General features: G+C 42.5%; 1 protein-coding gene across 3 annotated transcripts in view; it reads left to right on the top strand.

The window, feature by feature from the left end:
• The window catches only part of LOC111871939 (protein O-linked-mannose beta-1,2-N-acetylglucosaminyltransferase 1), a 154532-nt gene that overhangs the window by 101270 nt on the left and 27280 nt on the right, over positions 1-25982 (top strand). For all 3 annotated transcript variants that reach the window (XM_023865364.2, XM_023865366.2, XM_023865365.2), the window contains exon 2: positions 9073-9394. The gene's annotated coding sequence lies outside the window, so the exon portion shown is untranslated. The remainder of the gene's footprint in view (positions 1-9072; positions 9395-25982) is intronic.

Below are 25982 nucleotides of genomic sequence, written 5' to 3'. Positions count from 1 at the left end.
TAGTCGCTATATCTACTACGCTACCCTGACCAGTTTTAAAGTTAATTACCCTTTAAAAACCAATGGTTACTATTAGTCTACCACAAATCCCACTTGAACAGACCCCGGGTTCGAACTCGGGCGGCCGCGGTGAGAAGCCAGCGACTAACCGCTTGAGCTGTGGCGCGGCCTTAACAAGAGATATATGTGATAACTGTGTTGAAGTTACATTCTGTCTTGTTTACCTTGTTCAGATGGTTCATAAATGTGGGTATTTTGAATGTAATTCTCGAGTATATCGTACGTTTCCCGTATTCCTGAAACTTGATAATTTCACTGCATATGATATGTAGGAGTAAATTGTTAAGTTTAACGCAAAGCAAATAAGTTGAAACTGCCGGGCTCCAAACTAGCAGCAAATGTGGCGTGATTGTTCGGGACTACATGTGCGGTCAAAGTGAAATTAAACTTGAATGTACCGAGCATTTCTCGCATAGAGCACTAACTCAATTAACCCAGTACAATTCCCGTGCAGTGAAACACATGCAGGAGACACAAATGCGAAACTAAGTATGGGACTCAATTGATCAGTTCGGGTAGCATTCATACGGCTCAGCTAAGTAAAGCGTTCGGTAGTGATCGAAGAAATTGGATAGCAACCCTCTCTTCTGTTCGATACCCTTATATAATGAGGTCTTTGTTTAAGAACAGAGACAACCTTGCATATAAATGCAAAAAGGTAATTGTTGCCCCTGATAAAATTAAAATGTAAAGCTATCCCTGTAACAGGCTGTGGAGGCCCGTAGGTTTGTGAGACGTCGAGGCTCCCACATTTTCTCTAGACCATCGGCTCACAGATTGCGGTGAGGTCAGCCTTACGCTCCAAGCTATCCCTGTAACAGGCTGTGGAGGCCCGTAGGTTTGTGAGACGTCGAGGCTCTCACATTTTCTCTAGACCATTGGCTCATAGATGGCGGTGAGGTTGTCAGCATTACAAGCCAAGCTATCCCTATAACATGCCGTGGAGGCCCATAGGGTTGTGAGACGTCGAAGCTCCCACATTTTCTAGACAGTCGGCCCACAGATAGCTGTGAGGTGTCAGCCTTACGCGCCGGCCGCTCTTTACCCCCAGGAAAATTCCTGGTACTCATTTCTGTTAGAGGCTGAGTCGACTCCAGGGTCATAGTGCGGCTGGAAGGATTAGGTAAACTGAAAAGAAATCCAGCGACCTCATCGGGAATCGAACCCGCCGTTTTCCGACTTGTAGTATATTGCCTGTGCTGAATTAATTAATCACCACTACATGGAGGCGTATGGTGAAGCAGAGGTAAATCTTCACCTTTCTTGGCCTTGGCACTAGATGGAGGTGAGTGGTCAGCCTCACGCCCTTTGCTGCCCTACTCCAGGGGGAAAAAGCCCCAGGTACACATTGGTTAGGCGGCTGAGTGGGCCCCAGAGACAGTCTGAACGCTTTGAAATAAAGAAAAATCCCTTGTCCCTCCTGAAAACCTGCGGCTTAGCCCGTAGCCCCTCGTTATACCGACTGAGCCGTCGCGGCTTATATATTCACCTAGCTACTCACATTAGTCGTGTTATGTTTCCATTTGGGAGTGAGGGGCTTAGTGCTGGAAGAGGGGATGTTTCCAAACATGATCGGTTTTTTATACTGGAGAAGATGGACGGATTTCCTTTCTCTATGGCTTCCCGCAACCACCAAGGACAAGTCCACCTCATCTTTTCTTTATAAAGTTATTTGTCCCTAATACGAACGAAAGTACAACTTTATATTTTGTTCCCCCATACAAACTCTTTACGCGTTTGTTTTGTGTCCATAGCATCAGACTGCGACATGTATCTTTGTTTACAAAGTGTTCTGTGTCTTTGTGGTTAGAGTTTGTTTGCTTTCCGTTTTGTCTCCTTTATTCTGTTCGTATCGTGTTATATCGTGAGCCATATAGAGAGAAGTGTTTGCTTGTCGTGTGTAGGTTACAATAGCGACATTTTGGGTTACAGATCGGTATCTGGGCTCAAACATACTTTCGGTTTCATAAAGAAACGTTATGGAACAGAGAGATCCAAAACACTGCCCGACAACGGTATATAGAGTATGTGTATGTTTCAAACGAATATTAATCCGTACAATATTCAAGCATGGAAATTCACAAAAGAGAAAAGGAAAGAATATCCAAGCAGTGGGTGTGGAATCATTAAAATACATTTGAAATACATCAGCTGTTGGGCTATGCTGATGATGTGAATACACTGGGTGATAACATAGATACCATTAAGAAAGACACAAGAAATTTAATTGATGCTAGTAAGCAGGTTGGTCTAGAAGTAAAGACAGAGAAAACTAAGTACATGTTGCTGTCTCGTCACCAAATTCATGGCAAAATCATGACATAAAGATAGCTAACAAATTCTTTGAAAATGTGGTACAGTTCGGATATTTGGGAACGACAGTAACAAATGAAAATTTGATTCAGGAGGCAATTAAGAGGAGATTGAACTTNCACGGCAAAATCATGACATAAAGATAGCTAACAAATTCTTTGAAAACGTGGTACAGTTCCGATATTTGGGAACGACAGTAACAAATGAAAATTTAATTCAGGAGGAAATTAAGAGGCGACTGAACTCGGGTAATGCTTGCTACCATTCAGTGCAGAAAATTTGTCTCTTCGTCTGCTGTCCAGAAACATACAAATTAGAATATACAAAACTATAATTTTGCCTGTGGTTATGTATGGGTGTGAAACTTTGTCTCTGACATTAAGGGAGGAACATAGACCGAGGGTGTTTGAGAACAGGGTGTTGAGGAGAATATTTGGACCGAAGAGAGATGAGGTGACTGGAGGTTAGAGAAAACTGCATAATGAGGAGCTTCGTAACTTGTAGTCTTCTCCAAGTATAATTAGAATGATCAAGTCAAGGAGGATGAGATGGGCAAGGCATGTAACACGAATGGGGAGAAGAGGCATGCAGGATACTGGTGGAAAGCCAAAAAGAAAGAACCACTAGGAAGACCATGACGTAGTTGGGACGATAATAAGATCTTAGAGAGATAGGATGGGATGGTATGGGCTGGATTGATCTGTCTCAGGATAGAGACCAGTGGAGGGCTCTTGTGAACACGGTAATGAACCTTCCGGTTCCATAAAGTTCTGAGAAGTTCTAGAAGAGCCGAAAAACTGGCGGCTTCTCAAGAAGGGCTCAGCTTTATGAAGTTAGTTATATTTGAAATTAGTTTTAGAGAAGAGTCAGAATTTGTCAATAGAGTTAGGAATGAAAGTGATTACAGTAGTTCGGTCGTGTATAAAGCGTGGATACAAGAAGGGTACACCGAAAATGACATTAGAATTAAAATTTAAAAGAAAGAAACCTGTTGGACATCCCAGAAGTAGATGGTTTGTATGAGCAGTTTGAGGTTGTAGTAACGGTCTGAATTTATATGCGGGGAGTTGTCGTTTCGTATCTCAGCCAAGGCATTGATTATCCTTACTGAGTTTTTCGTAATTTTCCTCAGTGCCTCTAGACAGAACGCTGGTATATTACCCTCATCCTTCCAGATCCATTCCAATTTATCATCTCTCGCACCATTCGACGTTATATAATGTGAAGCACTGACAGCGTTGCAAAATAAATAATAAACGTGGTTCATCCAGAGAGGAGCTACCGTGAAGTGCAGAAGAAATGGAAGTCTGTATAAAGAAGTGATTGCACCCTTTTCGTCCGCAGACCCGTAGAAAACTGAAACAGTGTTAGGAGAATAAGAAGAAAGAAGTTAAAGCCTCATGGGAACCTCTTAAGTAACTCAGCATATTCTGTTTGTATATTTCCATTTTTAACACGACTCTTACAAACTTACTCTCCTTAATCGAAATAGGTTGGATGTCTGTGCGTTTTCCTCCGTTTCAACTTTGAGAAAACTCCGTGGCCTGTAGTCCGCAATCGAACTATACCGACCGAGCGACCGCCGCTTGTCGGCGAAGTTAGTGCCAATTTTAGCGGATAGAGGGTGTCGCGTGGTAAGCGCAACGAGTCCCCACAGCCGTTAATCTTGGTTTTCTAGACCGGAGCCGTTTTTTCCTTGAAATAGCTACTCAGTTATCCTCACGAGGCTGAGTGGACCCCATTCCAGACCCACTACTTCTCAGGAAATCTGGTAGCGCCGGGAATCGAACCCGGTACCTCTGGATCTGTAGCCAGGAACTCTGACCACTTGACCACAGAGACGCTGCTAACTTTGAGAAAGTAAACAGATTTTAATAAAACTCGGTATGAACATTATACCGCAAGTGTTCACCCAAATTTCGTAAATTTAAATGTTAAGCAACCAGGATTAACAAACATGGCGGCCACGGGAATTGTGAAGTGTGGGAAAGATTAACCCCACTTAACTGGAGGTACTGAAATGTACGGCAATGATCTTCGAAACATATTGTGGCATGTAGACTCGTTGCTAGGTAACAACCGCGAAATAAGCAAATATGCAAGGCCGTTACTAGGCACCGGCCCGTAAACAGCAACAGAGGAAGGTGTTTTCTATGCGCTCCGTGCCGAGATGTTATGAGCAGGACAATTTAGGATTTGAAAAACCCAATGACCACATCGGGAATGGAAGCCCGATCTTCCGGCTTGTAGCATACTGAGAAGCCGTAATTCTTAAATCCCTTTTTGTGCATTCTTTACCTCCCTTCCTTTCTTGTGTTGAGAAATACCCGTGTAATTTTAACAGATATTTCTTGCACTGAAAATAGTGGGCCACCTTGAGAACTGTGCATCTCCCAAACTCTAATCGCTTTGTATAAAATAAGGTAAAATTGTATCTGTGCTTTATTAATTAAGCACTACACGATGGACACGTAGGTGAGAGTGGAGGTATAGCACCACCGTTTCTCGCCTCGGTAGTAGATGGAAGTTTCTCCAGCGCATCTTGGACAGGAGGCTGGATGGGCCGCCTGGACACCGAGGAATAGGCAAAACTCTTCCTGCTGCTGTGAATCGAACCTCCTTTTCAAAATAAGGGATGCAGGCCGAAACTATGTAAAGTTATTCATATACTTGATTAAGCACCACGCTATGAAGGCTTATGGAGCAGTCGATGCGTTCGAATTATTAACCTCGGTGTTATAGGAGTGGTCAGATACGTTCCACGGCCGCCTTACCACCGATACCCTTTTTACAGAACCTTGTTTAGTCCTTGCCCTGCCGGGAATCGAAACCGCACTCCTCAGGCATGTAGCCTGTGACTTAGTACTGATTGAGCTTACACATGGAGCTGAGCCCTTCTTGAGGAGCCGCAAATTCTGCAGCTACTCAAGAATTTCCCTGTATTTTATGGAACCAGAAGGTTCATCACCATGTTCAGAAGAGCCATCCAGTGGTCCCTATCCTGAGCCAGATTAATCCAATCTATACTATCCCATCCTACTGAGCTATACGACTAAATTCAACGCCTTTTAAAATAGCTGAAAGTTTCCACCACTGTTCTTTTTAGCAACTGAGTGCGGAGTTTCTGAACGCGACGGAAATTCAATAAATGCCTATGATATAGATTTCGTAAACTAGGCTATACGTTTGCATATGACGGTATAATCCGTCCAACTACGTCTACGTTTGCATATGACGGTATAACCCGTCCAACTACGTCAACATTTGCATATGACGGTATAACCCGTCCAACTACGTCTACGTTTGCATATGACGGTATAATCCGTCCAACTACGTCTCTGTTTGTATATGACGGTATAACCCGTCCAACTACGTCAACGTTTGCATATGACGGTATAACCCGTCCAACTACGTCTACGTTTGCATATGACGGTATAACCCGTCCAACTACGTCTCCGTTTGTATATGACGGTATAACCCGTCCAACTAAGTCTATGTTTGCATATGACGGTATAACCCGTCCTACTACATCAGCGTTTGCATATGACGGTATAACCCGTCCAACTACGTCTCCGTTTGCATATGACGGTATAACCTGTCCAACTAAGTCTATGTTTGCATATGACGGTATAACCCGTCCAACTACGTCAACGTTTGCATATGACGGTATAACCCGTCCAACTAAGTCTATGTTTGAATATGACGGTATAACCCGTCCAACTACGTCAGCGTTTGCATATGACGGTATAACCTGTCCAACTACGTCTACGTTTGCATATGATGGTATAACCCATCCAACTACGTCTGTTAAGCTTGACGCAGCTCTCACGCGTCACGGTGAAACGGATGCTGACTCCTTTGAATTAACTTATCACTCTGAAGTAGCAGAAGCATTCTATTCTGGTCGGAAGGTACGGCGGCGACTCGCACTGGGGCGTCTCGAGGATTACAAGATGGTGGAACAAGGCTGCAGTGATAATGTGCGTGCCTGCCGGGTGCAGTGGCGTGCCGACACTTTCGCTTCGTTTCTTGAGTAATGTGATTTGTTTTTTCTTTTTATTTTTTTCTGCTTCACCATCTCACTTACTCTGTCCCCTTTCTCTCCCATCAGAATTTCCTTCTTCAGGGTCGTTCTCCGCGAGCGTTTGTGTCGTGTCACTTTTATGACACCTCCTCTCGATTCATTGATCAGTCGTGTGGCTGTGTGGAGACAGCTCCGTTTAAATCGGCTGCTCCCTAAGTTTAAATAAAATTAAAAAATTAATTAAATTCGCATAGTGGGGGTGGAGTCCAGTTGGGTCCACTCGGCACTGCGGCTAGTGATTGGCCTATTGAACCTGCCCCGGATGATTATGATGATGGAGAATTTGGTGGAATGAAGATTGGCAAGAGAAACCGAAGTACTCGGAGAAAACCTACCCCAGCGCCACTTTGTAAACCACAAATCTTGACCAGACCCGGGTTTCAATCCAGGCTGGCCGCGGTGGGAAGCCAGCGACCAACCACCTTAGCTATGGCGCGTCCTAAGTTTAAATAACCAATTGAAATGGCCCCAGTCATTCTTAAGAGGCCAAAAGTCACTTAGCCACTCAACAAATGCCGAACATTTTACGGAACCAGAAATTTCATTACCACGTTCACAAAAGCACGCCAATGGTCCTTATCCTGAGACAGATAAATCCACTATAAGAACTATTATGTTTGTATGAGATCTATTTCACTATAATGCTCCCTTAAAGTTCTAGGTCTTCCTAGTGCTCTCTTTCTTCAAGGTTTTCATACCAAAAACCTGTTTCGCTCCTCTCCTCCATTCCATGGGCATGCTTTCCCCCTTGATTTGATCATTCTAATAATAATTGGTGAGGAGTGCGAGTTACGGAGCTCCTCGTTATGTATTTTTCTACATCTCCATCTTACGTAACCCTCTCTGGTCAACCTGATCTCCACAGCACCCTCTTCTCCTGCTCCCTCAGGCTGTGTTCTTCCCTTAACATCAGAGACCATGTCTGGTTCGTTAAGAGGTAACGCAGAATTGCAGGGAGCAAACACCTCTAGAAGAAAGGTAAAGCTATCCCTGTAACAGTCCGTAGAGGCCCATAGGGTTGCGAGACGTCGAGGCTCCCACATTTTCTAGATAGTCGGCTCACAGATGGCGGCGAGGTTAAGTAAAGTTATCCCTGTAACAGGCCATGGAGGCCCATAGGGTTGTGAGACGTTGAGGCGCCCACATTTTCTCTAGACTCGGCTCATAGATGGCAGTGAGGTTGTCAACCTTACGCGCCATCCCTATCAGGCTGTACGGTGACAGCAGGAACCTAAATAGCTTTACAGCCTCTCTACACCTACAGTAAGCTATAAAATGTTCCTGTACAGTCACGAAAAGTGCAGTTCTGCACACTGTTGCAGGTCCCTATCCGGCTGTACGGTGACAGCAGGAACCTAAATAGCTTTACAGCCTCTATACACCTACAGCAAGCTATAAAATGTTCCTGTACAGTCACGAAAAGTGCAGTTGTGCACACTGTTGCGGGGGGTCCCTGTCAGGCTGTACGGTGACAGCAAGAACCTAAATAGCTTTACATCCTCTCTGCACCTACAGTAAGCTACAAAATGTTCCTGTACAGGCAAGATAAAAAATAGCGAAATGTTTCTTCATTTTCGAATACATTTTCGGAAATCATTTTGTGTTAAATATTACGGATCTGCCAGAACTGTGCTAGGAGACACCTGTGTTTTAAACAACACTTGAAAATAGGGCGACGTCCCTTAGAGTAAGTTGCAGCTTCCGAGAAACCACGTGCTAGGTACTAAACTGTTAGTTCAAAATGCGTCATGTTCAGACCATTATATTGTCACCATCAGGTGGATACAGGTGTTGAATATTCTATTACGTTACTTGGCACTAATCTGTGTGGTGGCCGTTACAGTCAGAAGGAGATTTGGCTTTCCGTTTACTGATATAAATAAATTTGTTTAAAATCGATATTAAAATTTTCGGACGGGAAAAGTAATCGGTTTGACTAAGGCAATAGGAGGCCAGGGTAGGGCCTATAGAATTTCCAATTAAAACCATATATAGTAAACCCTCATTAATAGGGATTAATTGGTTGAAGATCATCCGGATTAAGTAATAATCTGGATTAATGAAGTAAAAGGTAGTCCTAAAAGATAAAAAGTTAGGAAGAAAATAAGTGGGAAATGTAATAATATGCGTAGTGCTGATATAGTGCAGTGGCCGCCGTGCCGAATGGATCCAGTTGGACTCCACCCCCACTAAGCGAATTTAATTAGTACTGATATAAATAAATCACTGCAGTAATTTCTTCCTCTGTCAGGAGCTGAAATCCAGGGTCTGCTTCATCCACCTGAAGCCAATCTCGGATATTTGCTCGTGCGGTTTCAGTCTCTCCAGCTGCCCTGAGCAGAGTCGGAAAGTCCTCTAGCTCTAACCCCTCTTGCTCCTAAATCCCACATGTAATTTAAAGTACGTATATACGTAATTATGAAGAGTTTCTCATTTTTCATGTATCGATCCGGATTATCTGTATCAAGAGTTTCTGTAACCGGATTAGCGAGTGTTTACCATATTATTTTCCCATGAGTGCTGCAAGGTCCCCCAACTTCTTCATCCTTGATTTAATCACTCTAATAATAATAATAATTTAAGTAAAAATCACTCTGTAATGGTCGTTGTTACAGACTTACAAATGAAGGAGCGACAAGTCCCCAAGCGAGCGCCTGGTTACAGGCAACACGCCACTGCACACAGCCAGTCGGCACACTGGAGCCTGGATCGTCACGGCGCAGGCTTGTGGGGAGAGACGCCAACCAGTTCGCGCACATTATTGAGGCTAAAAGCAGTGAACGACGCCTCGCGAGACGCTGTTCCCTCAGAGACGCCGCTCGACGGACGTCAGTCTACAACGGCTACTTCAGGCGAGCGAGTGACGCAGGTTCTGCTGCTTGTGAGGGATCGACTCGTTAACGGAGAGACACTGCCACTGTGTGTCATCCACTTACGGTAAGACGCAAAGAACTGTCTTTATTCCCGTATGGGTTAAGCGTATTTTATAGACAGCCACTGATGTAAAGAGATGAAAGTCTGTCTTCGTGTCAACATAAATATATTTTGTAGGTATCCACTTAGAGTAAGATAAAAAAAAATATTTTTGTCCATATCAATTAAATATATTTTATAGGCTCTCACTATCGGAAATATAGCAGAAGTCTGTCTTCTTATCGAGATCAGTTATACAGAGTAATAATCTGTCTTTGGTCCCAGATCACTTGGCCGTTTTACTTGTATTAGGTTCTGTGATTTAAAATTTTTATTTGTACTAAAAGGACGTCGATGTTATAGATAAATTTTCAAAGCAATACTACTACTACTACTACTAATAATAATAATAATAATAATACTCAATGAGACAAAATAGATACTATCTTATCAACATTTATTTATGCAGTTCTTATTGCCATATGTTTCGACGTTTCTTTTTAGGCCATCCTCAGGCAATACAATCCAATAACGTTAAATCCATGAATTGTGTCAGCGCATTAAATACGGATCCATATTTTCGTAGTGATTAAATTATTGAAATTTCGATTTATACTACAATTAAAATTACGTTGAAGTTTTCTCACACTGCTGTAAATTATTAATATTGTTGTCAACCCATTTGCGCTTTGGGAGTAAAAACAGTTAAGAATGTTTATGGAAATGTTCACATATTATTAATTATGAATTATTTAAATTCCATATAACTGAAAAGTTCATTTTTAGATAAATATTATAACCTTTCGCGTTACGAACGTCTTCAGAGTTGTGTCATATTCCACAGTTTTTAAAATTATAAAATTCCAATAACAAAGAATTCTTGGTGGTTTTAGGATATCCAATTCCTTGAACTTGTACACGCGTTGGTGAAATATACGCTTTTCTCGGCTGTCATGATTTACTTCAAGTCATTCATAATCTGAGTGGAAATTAAGCAACATTTTCGGTGTCTTATTCTCCGAATCTATGCAAATATGCTCTTTCGTTGTTTCCTTCTCCCATATTCATTCCGTCATTCCTTATGATCATTCCGCGCCATAGCCCAAGCTGTTAGCCGCTGGCTTCCCGCCGCAACGGCCCAGGTTCGAGCCCGGGTCTGGTCAAGTGGGATTTGTGGTGAACAAAGTGACGCTGGGGCAGGTTTCTCCGAGAACTTCGGTTTCCCCCGCCCATCTTCATTCCACCAAATTCTCCATAATCATAACCACCCGGGGCAAGTACAATAGGTTAATCAGTGGCCGCCGTGCCGAGTGGACCCAGCTGGACTCCACTCCCCACTAAGCGAATTAAAGAAAAATATCTTCATCCATCAACTCATCAATTATTTCTATGTATTTTTCCGTCACTGCTTTTATCTGTTTTCCTTCATCGATTCTTTCGCTTTTGTTATTACGTCTTTCCTTATGTCTCTCTTCTCTTTCCTGTTTCTTCTGCTCAGTCTTGTACTATTCACTTACGAAGCCCAGCATCCTGCAGCCACTTTCCGGGGGACCCAGCGAGGGCTTCGGCATCTGTGAGCGCAGTTCTGCTTCACTGCAGAATTAGGTTAGCCCACATAGCCTACGCACGGTGAAGCATGGATCCTAACCTACACTCCCCCCTTCCGTAGCATTCGGATGCTTCTTTGAAGTTCATCGCGTCGGAGTTCAAGAACTACTTCCACGCACTAGACTAGATCGAGTTACTGCTCTCAGAAAAGAAAGTTCTTTTGAACATCAGATATATTCACCACATGTGAATTATGTTCTAGATAAATTTGCTTCAAAATAAATTAGGCGCGTGCGCTTTCAGGAAGACCAAAACGAAAACTGGCAGTGAATGGCACAGAAAACAACGTTGGGGGATGCGGGACTGAGAAATACAGGGGAGAAAGTAAACTAAATTGAAGTGGAAAATTTACTTTCAGAATCCAACCAGTAAAAACAAACTCCGTGGCTTGAGTCAGCAAGCGAACTATACCGACCGAGCGACCGCTGCTTGTCGGCGAAGTTAGTGCCAACTTTAGCGGATAGAGGGTGTCGCGTGGTCAGCGCAACGGATTCCCACGGCCGTTAATCTCGGTTTTCTAGATCGGAGCCGCTATTTCCTTGAACTAGCTCCTCAGTTATGCTCACGAAGCTGAGTGGACCCCTTTCCAGACCCACTACTTCTCAGAAAATCTGGTAGCTCCGGGAATCCAACCCGGGACCTCTGGATCTGTAGCCAGGAACTCTGACCACTAGACCACCAGTCTATACATCTATACGATCTATACACATTCTACTGGCAGTTAGGCCTATATCCTTAATGAATTCCAGGTTGGGGAATGAGTAACGGTTACTCCAAGTAAGGGACAAATATTTCTTGGGAACAATTAACACGTGCCATGCGGGGTAGGAGGGTCAGTATTGATCGAGGCACCAATTGCCTATTGCGTTTCTCGGCTTGTCCTAGTAGACAACTCACTGCTTTGTAATCTGATACAGCACGATAATTGAGATCGGTGTTTCTCAACCTGTGGGACACGGCCTGTTGATGGTAGACGAAAATCAGCTGGGCGGACGTCTTGTGTCGAAAATAATAATCAAATCAGTGACACAAAATTCTGTTACACAGAAACTTTCATGCATTATGTGGGGAAGTTTCTTTTTAATGCTACACTGTAATTATACAGCGTAAATATTGTCATGTATATGCGTGACTATAGACGGGGGTTTCAATAATTGGATTTATTGACCACTTACAGGTCGTAACTACAAATAACTATAACACTGTCGCCGATTTCCACACTTTACAGTTCACTAGAGCACAAAGTTTAGAGATCTAAGCCTCTTACTAGCCATTTCTTGATAACGGCTCCTAAGAGTGTCTATTCCTCAACTTCCCGGCTGAGATCCTCTCTAAATGGAGATTTCCTTATAATTGAACTATTCTTGCTTCAGTTGTCCTTATAACCAATTTGCACGGACCGAATAGAAAACGCCGTTTCCATCAGCGCTTCCACTGTTGTGCGCATATTCGTTGCAGCCGGAAAGTGTTTACAGAGCCGTTGCCTAGAAACGGCTCTACACGGTACAATATATGTATACTTCTCTTTCAGGGTAAGGTGCTGTGATTCAATAACCATACAGGATTTGTGCAAATTACTGATTAAAGTTAGCAGTACAACCTGGTGGAGCGGTACAAATGCCACTTTCGTATTCACAATGAATGTTTCGATATATCGAACTAATCAAAGCGCGTACTTGAACCGTGATGTCGGTCGCATTACGTAGTGCGGAGTTCATGTTGCAGACTTCAAAGTGTGCTTTCGACATGCTTTGTACTTTGTGAAATGCTAGTTACAAAGATATCCACTCTGGTTCTGTAAAAATATTGTCCCTGCTTTGGTTTGTGGTCCATCACTAACACTAGATGTCTCTAATACAGGGTGTTCGCTTTATCTGTAATTAATATGCATACCAATGTTTGACGCTAATCTACTAGTCAATCCTGAAGCTTCCCTTGTCTAACCATTTCACTCAAATGAACTTGGAGACAGTTTCCGGAGTAATAAATGTGTTTCCATTCGAATGCTTGACGATAATATTAAAGAATATTTTTAGTACATCATTATTAACGCCATATTTACGAAGTAATGGGACTTTAATGCCCCACAAAAGAAAGAAATTCCGTAATTTGTAATGCTAAGCTTCTAGCCTGTCGAGATTGCCTAAGACTCCAGTCAGTTTAACTTATTCTACCTCTCCTAGATGGCAGGAGTTGGCAGAAGTTAACCACAATCACTGATCCAGTGGCTGAGGTTATCTCTTTCTAAAGGACACAGCAAGGTAGGTGTTTCGCGCCCTTCGTCCGAGGAAGGAAACAAATCCAGTTTCCGAAACTTTGTGTTCTTTAAAATGCCGAACAATGGGCAAAGCCCAAAAAAAAAGAAGTAATCCTGAGTGTAGAATTTTGTGTCTATGTATCGTGTCTATTATGTGAGTATTGACGTAAATATGTGAAGTGCAATCTATGAGTATAACTGAACTAAAAGAACAAAAGTATACCACATGTATATCTAATTCTAAAATTATTCCTCCAAAAAGACAAAGATTTGAAATTTTGTTGCAGCTTTTTTTTTCCTGCATGGGCACTCCCGTAACTGCATAAAAATTGTTTTAAATCTTATATCCAAAATCTGAAGCCTATATTTCCGGTCTGTCAGTTTTAAAAATAAAACTGAAACGTCGCTGACATGAAATCACAAGAGGAACAGTTTATTTGAGGGGATGAGGAGTTGTTTAAAGTTATGAAAGCCTCTACAGGAAGTGGACAGTAACACTCAACGAAGGGTGACTGACGCTGATTTGTTTAAATGTAGTCACGTGACAGTTCCGGCTGTCTCATAACCAAGTCACTTTTCATTTATCATCTTATGTGAAAGCTGAACTAGGATTCAAACGTGAAGACTTGCGAAGGATGGTTTTTCGGACTCAGAGAAAATGGGATGTTGCGAGATCTACGTGAACTGACCTGTCATGCATTGTAATGCTATAAATAAGCACTGAGTTCTTGATCGCCTTAAAAACACTGTGCACAAGTTTACTATCTTATACCTTTGTTCATTAATTTATAATTGATTTAATGACGCTGTCAATAGCTCAGACTTCAAAGCATTGAAAGTATGGGTGACTGATTAATGGATTCTGAAGGATGTGTATTGAAGTGGCCGTGGCCTATTTGGTAATACTGTAACACTATTTTTCGGTCTACAAAACCGAGATTAACGGCCGTGGGGATCCTTTGTACTGACCACATGACACCCTCTATCCACTAATGTTGGCACTAACTTTGCCGACAAGTGGCGGTCGCTCGGTCGGTATAGTTTGCTTGCGAACTACAGGACACGGAGTTTGTTTTGTTTTAATAACACTATTCTCTTGTATAAACCTAGGATAATCACAAAATTCACAACCAGGTAGTCCGATCTTCTGTCGAGATATGAACTGGGGACCTCACGTACGTGAAACGGAATTGCTACCCACTCGAATGAGACGACAGATCTCTGCCACTATTTTGCCGAAATTTCGAAGCAGCATACTGCCTGTAACTACATATAGTTTATAACAACACGCAGAAATATGAGTGTCATTCCGAAGTATAGTTAGGTCCAGACATGATGCGAGCTCACCTAAAAGTTTAGAGGTGACTGTAGATGGGGTTTGGGTTTGAGATTGGATATATTGAACACTAATACACATCACTCGGAACTACAAGCAATTACAGCGCCATCCCCGATTTCCACACTTTACAAATCACTACACGCTAAATCTTCAACCGTTCCCTAGCAACGGCTTCTAATAGTGGAAATCCTCCAGCTTCACACGCTTACATCGTTACTGTCCGGCGAATATCCCACAACTGTACTCTTGTCAACTGTCAACTCAACTATAGCGCCATCTCTTCTCATCCTCCCTTGCAGAGCTCAACTGCACTGCCAAACCTCAACGGAATTGCGCTCAACCAAAGTCAAAGTCAAAGTCATATTGCGACTGACGATCAGTCAGTCAGTAAGTCTTGGTATCGAGCACCCTCCTGGGGCTCATGACCAGATTTTTATTTCTCCTCAACAGTTATGGTCTTCTTACTGTGGAGAGCCCTCTCTGACGAGAGGATGGGTCTGTCTTTTGTATATGCTCCTGGCCCTTGTCAGCGCAGTGTTTCTAGGGTCCTAGTCCCTTGGGACTTGCGACCATATTTTACTGTCTCACATTTGAGACTTCCCTTTTCGTCGCCTCCTACGACTCGCAGGTGCACTCAACCGGCCTTTTGACCTCGCTGTATAGCCTCGGAGAGGACCCAACAGAAAGACCACCTCCAACAATCACTCTATTGTTATGGGGGGTTGCCTAGCAATAGGCAAGATATTGTTGACGTGTTTACCGGCTGCTATCAAGCGACACATGTTCACTCTCGCGATCGTTGCATAGCAACGGTTCTAGAAGTTACCATATATTTTCCCAGAGAAAGCAGTGTGAGTATAGGCAAACTTAGAAGTAGATGGATACAACTATTTATATTTTTAATATGTAAACGTGGTTTCAGGTACACAGTTCTTGTAGATAAGAAAAGATTTTAAATAATCGTTCTAGTTAATTGGCGTATTAACTATTAATATTAAATCCTGATGCCGGCACGGTAACAGCGGCTGGCACCAGGACTGCAGATATATTCCTTTCAACTGACATCTGACTCTGACAAAGCGAAATTGGAATCACGAGAAGGATCCTTATGCTTCTCGCACGAGACAGGAGAACGTGGCATCGACTTCCATATTGTTATTGAGTTCGCAAACGCTAGTGACACGAGGTTGGAGAAGACTGCATAATGAGGAGCTCCATAACTTGTACTCTTCTCCAAGTATAATTAGAATGATCAAGTCAAGGAAGATGACGTTGGCAGGGCATGTAGCACGTATGAGAAGAGGAATGCATATAGGATATTGGTGGGAAAGCCAGAAGGAAAGAGACCACTGGGGAGACCAAGGCGTAGGTGGGTGGACAATGTTAAAATGGAACTTAGGGAGATAGGATGGGGTGGTATGGATTGGATAGATCTAGCTTAGGATAGGGACCAGTGGAGGGCTCTTGTGGACGCGGTAATGAACCTTCGGGTTCCATGAAATGCTGGGAAATTCTTGAGTAGCTGCACAACTGGCGGCTTCTCAAGAAGGGCTCAGCGCCATGAGTGAGTTCGGGAACATTTCAGTAGACAAATTTTGATATCTCAGTAATGCTGTAAACTTGTGTTCGGGATGTTTCTGGTTCGATTTTCCTCAGGTATATTTTATTCAATTTCATCGTAGTTTTACCAAGTTCCTCCGGCCATTTTCCGACATATTGTCTTATAATCTGGCATAATTGCCTCCTTCCAGATCCATACTTAATGATGTTTCATGATAAATCGTCTCGACCCAACGGTTCAGATATAGACTTGCATTCTGGAGGTGCTCCTTTCGAATCTTGGCTGGGATATCGGCTGCCCTCACTGAGGCTTTTCGTGGATTATCTAGGTCTTTCCAGGGAAATGTCAGGATATTACATCGATTAGACCACAGCCGGTTCTATCCAAAGAGTCTTTTTTAATTAATCATTAATCTATCAACTTACCATCAGGCGTCATATAGTCTAGACGCTGAAAGGATTGTAAAATTTCCATCAATGCTTCAAACTTCTGCAGTTCAAACAGTGACCAGCATTACATGATCACACAAAGGGCTATTCTTGCGTCAGTTTTAATATAAAAATGCAAAGCTATCCCTGTAACGACCCATTGAGGCCCGTAGGGTTGTGATACGTCGAGGCTTCCACATTTTCTATACAATCACCTCACAGATGGCGGTGAGTTTGTCAGCCTTACGCGCCAAGCTATCCCTGTAATAGGCCGTGGAGGCCCATAGGGTTGTGATACGTCGAGGCTTCCACATTTTCTATACAGTCACCTCACAGATGGCGGTGAGTTTGTCAGCCTTACGCGCCAAGCTATCCCTGTAACAGGCCGTGGAGGACCACAGGGTTGTGAGACGTCGAGGCGCACACATTGTATACACGACCGACTCACAGATGGCGGTGAGGATTGTCAGCCTTACGCGCCAAGCTATCCCTGTAACAGGCCGTGGAGGCCCATAGGGTTGTGAGACGTTGAGGGTCCCACACTATCTAGACAATTGGCTCACAGATGGCGGTAAGGTTGTCAGCCTTACGCACTGGCCGGCCTTTACTCCTAGGAAGATTCATGGGACTCATTTCTGTTAGAGGCTGAGTCGACCCCAATGCCATAGTGCGGCTGGAAGGATTGAGTAAAACATTTTCGAGGTTGCGTCATGTTTTGAGCAGGCAGCCATGTGCAGGAAGAGTCCTGTGTGTTGAACAGGAGGTCGATATTGGTTCCCGCCGTAGGGTGAGAATGGAATATAGTTACCTTATAGTGATGACGTAATGATTTGCATCACTATCCGGCGAAGATGCAACCTCACCAACTAACTAATGAACCAACGGATTTTCTACGCGAGATACGAGGTTCTGACCACAACCGTAATCGGGGATGGGACACCGTGTAATCTGGTATACATTTATCACGTTTCGAAGGAACATGCTGCTTCCATCTTCAAGTGCGTCCCCCTCAAATTCCCATTTCTTCGGCTATAGCCAGCCCAGTTCCTTGGACTATCTTCCTCGCATTATTTTATCCTGAAGATAGATGCAGGAAGTTCATTCGAAACGTTAGTAAATATTCACCGGATGATACACCATATCCTAGAACACAGTGTCCATTCGGTTTACACCATTCACGTTGGTTAAATCTGAGTCACAGTTTTTGTCCTCCCTTCTCTGAAGATGGAGGCTAGAGGCTCCTCCGAAACGTTTGTAAAATCATTTTTAATGTAATATAGATATAATGGTTGCTCGAGGGGTTTTAATTGTAACTGTGGTAGAGTTAAAGCAAACATCCAGCATAGGAAATCGATGATTGCCTTTGCACTTAATTATCTAGAGCTACAGTTCAAGCTAATTAAACATGACAAATTAAAGTTCAGTTACTTCCTCCCCTGGTCCCTCTGGCTTGTGGCTGTGAATTTCGTTACGTCAGAAGAGGTTCCGTAAAGTAAAGCGAAAATTGTGTTTCTACTTAATTAAACACAAAGACACGAAGACGTATGGGGGAGTAAAGTTATAGCTCCAGGCATTCTTAATTTCGACATTAGATGGAAGTGAATTGTGGATTTCATTCCCCTACCGCTTTAGTACCGGGGAAAGGACTCCCAGTACCTATTGGATAGGTGGTTGGGTTGGCCAGCACACAGTATAGACCCTGTGTAGTGGAGAAAAGTCTTTTAATCCAATCAAATGCCTGGATTCTTCAGCCCATTACCTAGTTACTAAAATGACTGAGCTGTCCCTGCTGTTGTCACACACATACAGGAACAACAAAGACACACACATAAACGTTCGGGACAGAAAGAGACAGTGAGATTCTTTGAAATTCTGGTATCTGTCTACAAGACATTGCGGTTCTGCATACTAGATATTATATCTTCAGGATATCCTGAAGATGGTGGCAGTAGGTTCCTCCGAAACCTAGGCTAAATTAAGGAAAAAAAGTCTTATTATCTTTAGTGCATCACAATATATGGCGTCACCAACTTCAGGAGGCTGAGCCCTTCTTGAGAAGCCACCAGTTGTGCAGCTACTCAAGAACCCGAAGGTTCATTACCGTGTTCACAAGAGCACTCCACTGGTCCCTGTGCTGAGCCACATCGATCCAGGCCGTACCACCCCATCCTATGCCTCTTAAGATCCATATTCATATTGTCCACCCACCTTCGTCTTGTTCTTTCTAGTGGTCTCTTTCCTTCTGGCTTTCCCACCAATATCCTATATGCATTCATTTTCTCCCCATTTGTGCTAGATGCCCTGCACATCTCATCCTCCTTGACTTGATCGTTCTAATTATACAGGGTATACAGAGAGGAATGGTGCGGTTTAAAAAGTTAATAAGGGCGGACAAAATACAATGTAAAATGAGGCACCGGTTGAACAATAAATACCAAATAATACTACACCAATACCACAGGCCTCCAAGCAGTACAAGTCATGACTGTACCGCTATATGTCCGCTGGAATATAACAACAAGATTGCAACACTGACTTCATAATATGAAGCATTACCTGAATAGTTCTAAGCATATTTCATTGTATAACTTTCGTTTTATAACAATTGTATAATTTTATTGTATTTTTATACCTTTTATTATTATAGTGTAACAGTTGTCAAGTATCGAGCTCCATTGAAATGCAGTTCAATAGTGCGTGAGTGTAGTAACCGTGTATTTGCCTGATGACGGCTTTAAAAGCCGAAACATGTAGCTAACGTGATGTTGACTCAGACCGTTTCCTTGTGTTACGACAGATCCTAATAAAGAATTTTATATTATAAACATAACAGGATGCACCTTATGAAAAAAAATAACTAAACTCTATACTTGTGCTTATAACACCTCGGCACGGACTACACAGAAACACATCTCCCAACAGTTCTTATATTGTTGCGTCACGTAGTTGTCGCATGGACCGCGTAGAGAACACCGCTTTCAAATTATTTCATTTGTGAGTGTTAGGAATTTGTTGCGGCCATTACCTAGCAACGTCCGTTATTTACAGTCATTATCTAGTAACGGGTCTACACGCTACAGTATCATACAGAACCAGCCTAACACATTTTGTTCGCTGTCGTCCCCCGAGGATTCTTCCTTCACATTTTAATTCCAGTGTCCTCAGTGTCCCTGTACATGGGGAAGCCATTGTAATCCTTTCTCTTCTAACTCTATTAAAGTTTCCGAACCCCAATTTCTTTTCTAGAAGTTTCAGTTCTTGTCCTACCCCCTTTTTGTTTTTTCTGTAACATCTCTGTAAAGCTTCGTTTCCATTGCTTAGAATTCGGTTTTGTTTCTCTTTATAAGGGTCCATGTTTGGTGCTTTTATGCTTATTGTTTAGTTATTTATTTGTCTGTACCTTTTATGTATGTATTAACTTATGTAATTATCTGTTTATTTGTTTATTTTTATTTATCTGTTTTTGAATTTATTTATTTATGTGTTTATTTATCTGTTTTTGTATTTATTTATTTATTTATTTATGTGTTTATCTGTATCGTTTTATGTAATTATTTAGTTATCTATTAAAAGGTAAAGTTGTCCCTGCGCTTGACTATATAAGCACTGCGCCATGAAGGCGTACGGGGGAGTAGATGTATAGATCCACATTTACATGACCTCAGTAATAGTGGGAGGTGAGAGGTCAGCTTCACGCCTCGATCGCTTTACCCCGGGGAAATAGCCCCCGGTACTCATTGGATAGGAAGTTGAGTGGACCCCAGAGCCGGTCTGGACGACGTGGAGAAAAGAATATTCTTGACCCTACCTGGAGTCGATCTCCGACTAGTCGGTCGTCCAGCCCGTAGCTAGTCGCTATGCCGACTGAGCTATCCCGGATCCCTTTATTTATTTATCTATTTATTTATTCATTTGTTTTTAACGTGCAGAGAAACGATCTCTCGATATTCCGGCTGCTTATGAGTGCGTTGTACCAGACTCAGATATTAGATAACAGGCATGTAGCAACTTATGGTGTGAGAATTTGTAGGGGAAATCAAAGTACTACGAGGGGCGTTCAAGTTCTAAGGTTTCCGATTTTTTTTCTCAGGACTGGGAGCAGATAGACACATGCGGTTTAGTTTAAAATACGTGTGTACTCTTTGTGAATGCGTGACAGAGATGGCAGCACTGTACGGCACACAGAACTCTATTGGTGGCGACGAGATTGAGGAGTGTTTTTGATACTTAAAATGGCGACGTTTTCGTTACAAGAACAGCGAGTAATCATTCGTTTTCTCCACTTGCGTGGTGCGACACCCATTGAAATTCATCGCCAGTTGAGTGAGACATGTGGTGATGGTGTCATGAATGTGAAAAATGTGCGTTCGTGGGCGCGACAGTTCAAAGAAGGCCGAACGTCGTGTGACAACGAACCAAAACAATCTCGGCCTCGCACCAGCCGGTCTGACAACATGGTCGAGCGAGTTGAGAAAGTTGTTTTGGGGGATCGCCGATTGAGTGTGGAAAACATCGCCTCCAAATTTGGCATTTCCGTGGGATCTTTGCACACAAACCTACATGAAGACCTGCGAATGCGGAAAGTGTCCTCCAGGTGGGTGCCACGAATTCTGGCGGACGACCACATGGCTGCGCGCATGGCGATTTGCCAGGCGATGTTGACACGTGATGAAAGCATGAATGGGACTTTCTTTTCATCAATTGTGACAATGGATGAGACATGGATGCCGTTTTTTTCAATCCTAAAACGAGGCGCCAGTCAGCTCAATGGAAGCACACAGACTCACCACCACTAAAAAAAAAATCGGGTAAGCGCCAGTGCTGAAAAAATGATGGTGGCCATGTTTTGGGACAGCGATGGCGTAATCCTTACTCATTGCGTTCCAAAGGGCACTACGGTGACAGGTGCATCCTACCAAGATGTTTTGAAGAACAAGCTCCTTCCAGCACTGCGAGAAAAACGACCGGAAAAGGCTGCACGTGTGCTCTTTCACCAGGACAATGCACCAGCGCATCGGGAATACGCGACGCAGCAGTTTCTTCGTGAAAACAACCTTGAAGTGGTTCCTCATGCTCCCTACTCACCTGACCTGGCTCCTAGCGATTTTTGGCTTTTCCCAACGATGAAAGACACTCTCCGTGGTCGCACATTCACCAGTCGTGCCGCTATTGCATCAGCTATTTCCAGTGGTCAAAACAGACTCCTACAGAAGCGTTCGCAGTGGCCATGGAATCATGGCGTCGACGTTGTGAAAAATGTGTACGGCTGCAGGGAGATTACGTTGAAAAGTGACAGAAGTTTCAAATTTTTTGTATGATTATTGTATGAGAAAAAAAAATCGGAGACCTTAGAACTTGAACGCACAACATAGGAGGAGTCCGCCCCAAAGCTGTTTTATCCACGACAGATCGAAGAAGAAAGGAGTCTGATCCGTGTCCACTCTAATCGGAAGCCGGCCATTAACCGTCATATCTATAGCACGATCCTCGATCTGTAGGTTAATATTGGTTTGAAACATATCTCATTGATTGTTCTACAATATCTGTTTTATGATTTAAGAAGATTTAGAGCTGTTTCATGATCTTGTTTTGAACTCTGCTTTCGAATTTTAGTGGTCAGTATATTGTTGTATTTATTGTAAACATTACGATGTGCATGAATTTGTTAAAACATTTCAAAATTATTATAATTAGTGTATTTACAATGTATTGTTTAAAAACTTTTCGTTGAAGGATAAAATATTATATCTCTGACATTGTAACAATAGTTTCCGTATGTATTCATATGTCCTTCTGAAGATGGTCTCTCAAACCGAAACATGTAATGGATAAAAGTTTAAAGAACACAACATTTATCAATCACACTGGACGGGGTTAATAATCTTTTATACTATTGCTAGTGTGACGGTCAAGGATGAACCAAGTCAAAGCAACATCAACATATACACGAGTTTCTGTGTGTGCACGGAAGGCAGAATCGCTGAATGTTTATTGGACTGAAACACGTTTCGATCAAACCCCTTAGAAACAAAATGAAACATACATTTTATTCCCAGTGTCATTAGCAGGTCTTACGATGTACTAGTTACGTATGAAAAAAGGAAGTGAACACTCCAGAATTCTGGATATTTTCCTGAAGATGAAAGCATAAAATACTTCCAAAACTTTATCCTAGACAATGGATAACGTCGAGGATAAGCGAAAGAATAAATTGGTGGTACTTACATATTAACGGGTGACCCAAATGACTTATTGCCATGTTGCCCACCATGTTAGCGCTGCCAACCTTAGAATTTTATTTGTAGAAACGAAAGCCATGCGCTAACCTTGCAAGGATTTTAGAGTTTTATTTTTAGGAACAAAACCAAATCCTACTCTTTTGGTCTATCTGGCGGCAGATTCGAATGTTAGGATTCGTGTCTTGTTTTTAGAAACAAACCTAAAGTTGGCATCACTAATGTGGCCTAAAAGATGGCGGAAAACTTTATAAAGTCACGTATGTGTCCCGTTAAATGGAAATGCCATATTGATTTCTGGAGATAATCATTTATTATGACGAATGAAATGTTTGAAAAGATGAAATCGTAATAAAATTTAAATTTCATCGCGATAATTATTGGAGAGGAGAGGAAAATCGCAGGGTAATATTAAAATGGTTTTATATTTTGAAAGGGAAGTGGATTGAATTCAGTAGCATCTGATTTAACTTTTAAGTTTTCGAGGGAACATTCTGTCGTATGGAACTGATAAAGGGGAGGGACGGGTAGGGACAAACAGAAGAGAAATCAGTGGATTTCTTCTTGATATGCTGACCGATAAAACTGCTGATTCGATTTACTACAGCGGCAGATAATTGAATTAGAAACCACCCTCCCATTTTGCAGTGTCAGCACAACTCCAGCCCTGCTTAGGAAGTATCACTGACTTTCCTATATTTGCAATGGTTCGATTAGCAGGCAGTCATTTGTCTTTCCCTCCCCAACATGCTGACGGAGGTTTTCGTATCCGTTACATTGTTGAAGAATAATATATATATTTATTTCAAGCTAATTCGATCAACACTGTTTGAAAAGCTACTGATCGCTCAACTGGCCAAGCTATTCCTCCACTCTGTAAGAACATGAAAAGTCATTACCGTACACATATGGCTCCCATAATATTTATTTAAGCACTACTTTAATATTATCATTAATTTTCTAAGTGGTGAGTCTGGAACGAGGTCCACTCAGCCTCGTGAGGATAACTGAGGAGCTATTTCAAGGAAATAGCAGCCAAGATTAACGGCCATGGGAACCCGTTGCTCTCACCACGTGACCCCCTCTATCCCCAGAAGTTGGCACTAACTTCGCCGACAAGCGGCAGTCGCTCGGTCGGTATAATTAGTTTGCGGACTACAGGCCACGGAATTTAGATTTTTTTTTAGTTTAGGAGGTGTCGATTCTTTTTGTGGTACTGAAAGTCAGTCCGGATTATTAGAATTCCACTGTATGTGTGCATGAAAAGCGGCTAGACGCCTCTACCGAAGTGAAACAAAACGACGGACGTTGCCGGTCAGCGTATTTTATTCTCCTTTCTCAAACTGCGATCGCTGGTCGGCATACAGACAATCGTTTCGGCCCGAATTCATCAAATATGCTGTTTATATTTGAGTGACTGTCATTCCAACTAATCCGACAGACTCCATAACTACCTACAGATTATGTCTGATCACAATGTGACAATGCAATGGGAACTTCATATTACACCATCTGCTTATGTTCATTGTAGCTGTCAATCGTGGTCTTTGTCAGCAGGGATAGGATGTGGGCTTATTTAAATGTAAATTATATTTTAATACGAATAACAGTTGCACCAGCCATAATAATAATAATAATAATAAATTAATGTAGAGCCGGGATAGCATAGTCGGTATAGCGATTGGCTACGGACTAGAAGACAGAGGGGTCGGAGTTCGGGTCCTGGTAGGATCAAGAATTTTCTTCACGCCTTCCAGACCGGCTCTTGGGCCCACCCAGCCTCCTATCTAGTGGGTACCGGGGACTCTTTCCCCGGGGTTAAAGTGGCAGGGCGTGAAGCTGACCACTCACCTCCAACTAGTGCCGAGGTAAAGAAAGCGTGGGTCTATACATCCACTCCCCCATACGCCTTCATGGCATAGTGCTTAATTAGTTAAGCACAGGAACAAATTCTATTGAAGTGATTGGCTCTAGTAGGTTCTCACAGCGGTGACTATGAAGAGTGCAGTCTTCTGGGTTGTAACGCCATGTAGTTCGGAGAGTGTCCGACGTTTCGGAAGAACATATCTCCAAATTTAGGTTCAAAGAGTAAGTCAGGCAGGAAAGCTGCAAGCTGAGCATAGGTTATGCTTCGATCTTGAAAATGGAAGTAGTAGTTTCCCCTGAAACGTCTGTTGGCTTCTCCTGTGCTGTTTCACATCTCAAGAAACAATTGTTCTACGCGCTGTTGTTTAACCTCGATACCCAGCTTCCGGATTTTGTTAAAATAAGAGCTTAAATTTTGTAACGATTTTATATTAATACAAATATTGTGTTTCTGAACATCACCCATTATCGTGTTTTTTAATCTAAAAAAGACGTTTCGGTGACTGGTCTCCGTCCTCACGTAAAAGCCATCTCAATTGGACCCAATCGATAGAGCTAGTCCCTATCTCCGGACGGAGACAGTCCATTCTCCGAGACATCGTTTTAAATAAAAAAAAAACAACAACAACAACAACAACAAAAAACAGAAAGACGAATAATGTCTAAGAGCACAACATTTGTCTCTAAGGTGGATATTTAACGACGCTGTCAGAATCTAGGTTCCACAGTGTCAAATGATAGGCTAAATGATGGATTGTAAAGAATTTGGAAGAGAACGGTAACGGTGTGATGGATGTACTACACCAGGATTTGCCTGGAGTGACTGAGGTAAAACCAAGAGATACCTCAGTCGGGATAACTGGTACTGTGGCCCAGATTCGAACCGAGCACTTACAGAATATAAATCAAGAACATTACCGCTACATCAACCCTTTCGCAAAGGAACAGAGTGTGAGGATGAGGATTGGATTGAACTGGCTTCAGTAAACTCTGTTGAATCTTCAGGGCCCCGTAATATTGCAGGTAAGGTCTCGAATAGCAGACGCGGTTCTCATTAATTTCGTGAAAGAAACTTCACTTCGGTGTAGAAATGAATGTAAGAGAAAGCGGGCAATTTCGGGGAAAGAGGCAACTTGACGTGGTGTGAGGGAAGGGAAGATTGATAGCATTATAGTACGCCCATAGAAACCGCCGTATGTGATCTAGGGCAGAGAAAATGCGATAAAGTATAAGATGAAACACGAAATTTGATTTAGTGACGATGAAGGAAAGCGAAGAAGATACAAAAGACTATTACAGGCCCTTGTATTGGTGAGA

The sequence above is a fragment of the Cryptotermes secundus genome, unplaced genomic scaffold (genome assembly GCF_002891405.2).
Source record: "Cryptotermes secundus unplaced genomic scaffold, Csec_1.0 scaffold2225, whole genome shotgun sequence".
Lineage (NCBI taxonomy): Eukaryota > Metazoa > Arthropoda > Insecta > Blattodea > Kalotermitidae > Cryptotermes > Cryptotermes secundus.
The sequence above is the reverse complement of the archived record's forward strand: the minus strand, read 5'-3'. Positions and strand labels throughout refer to the sequence as shown.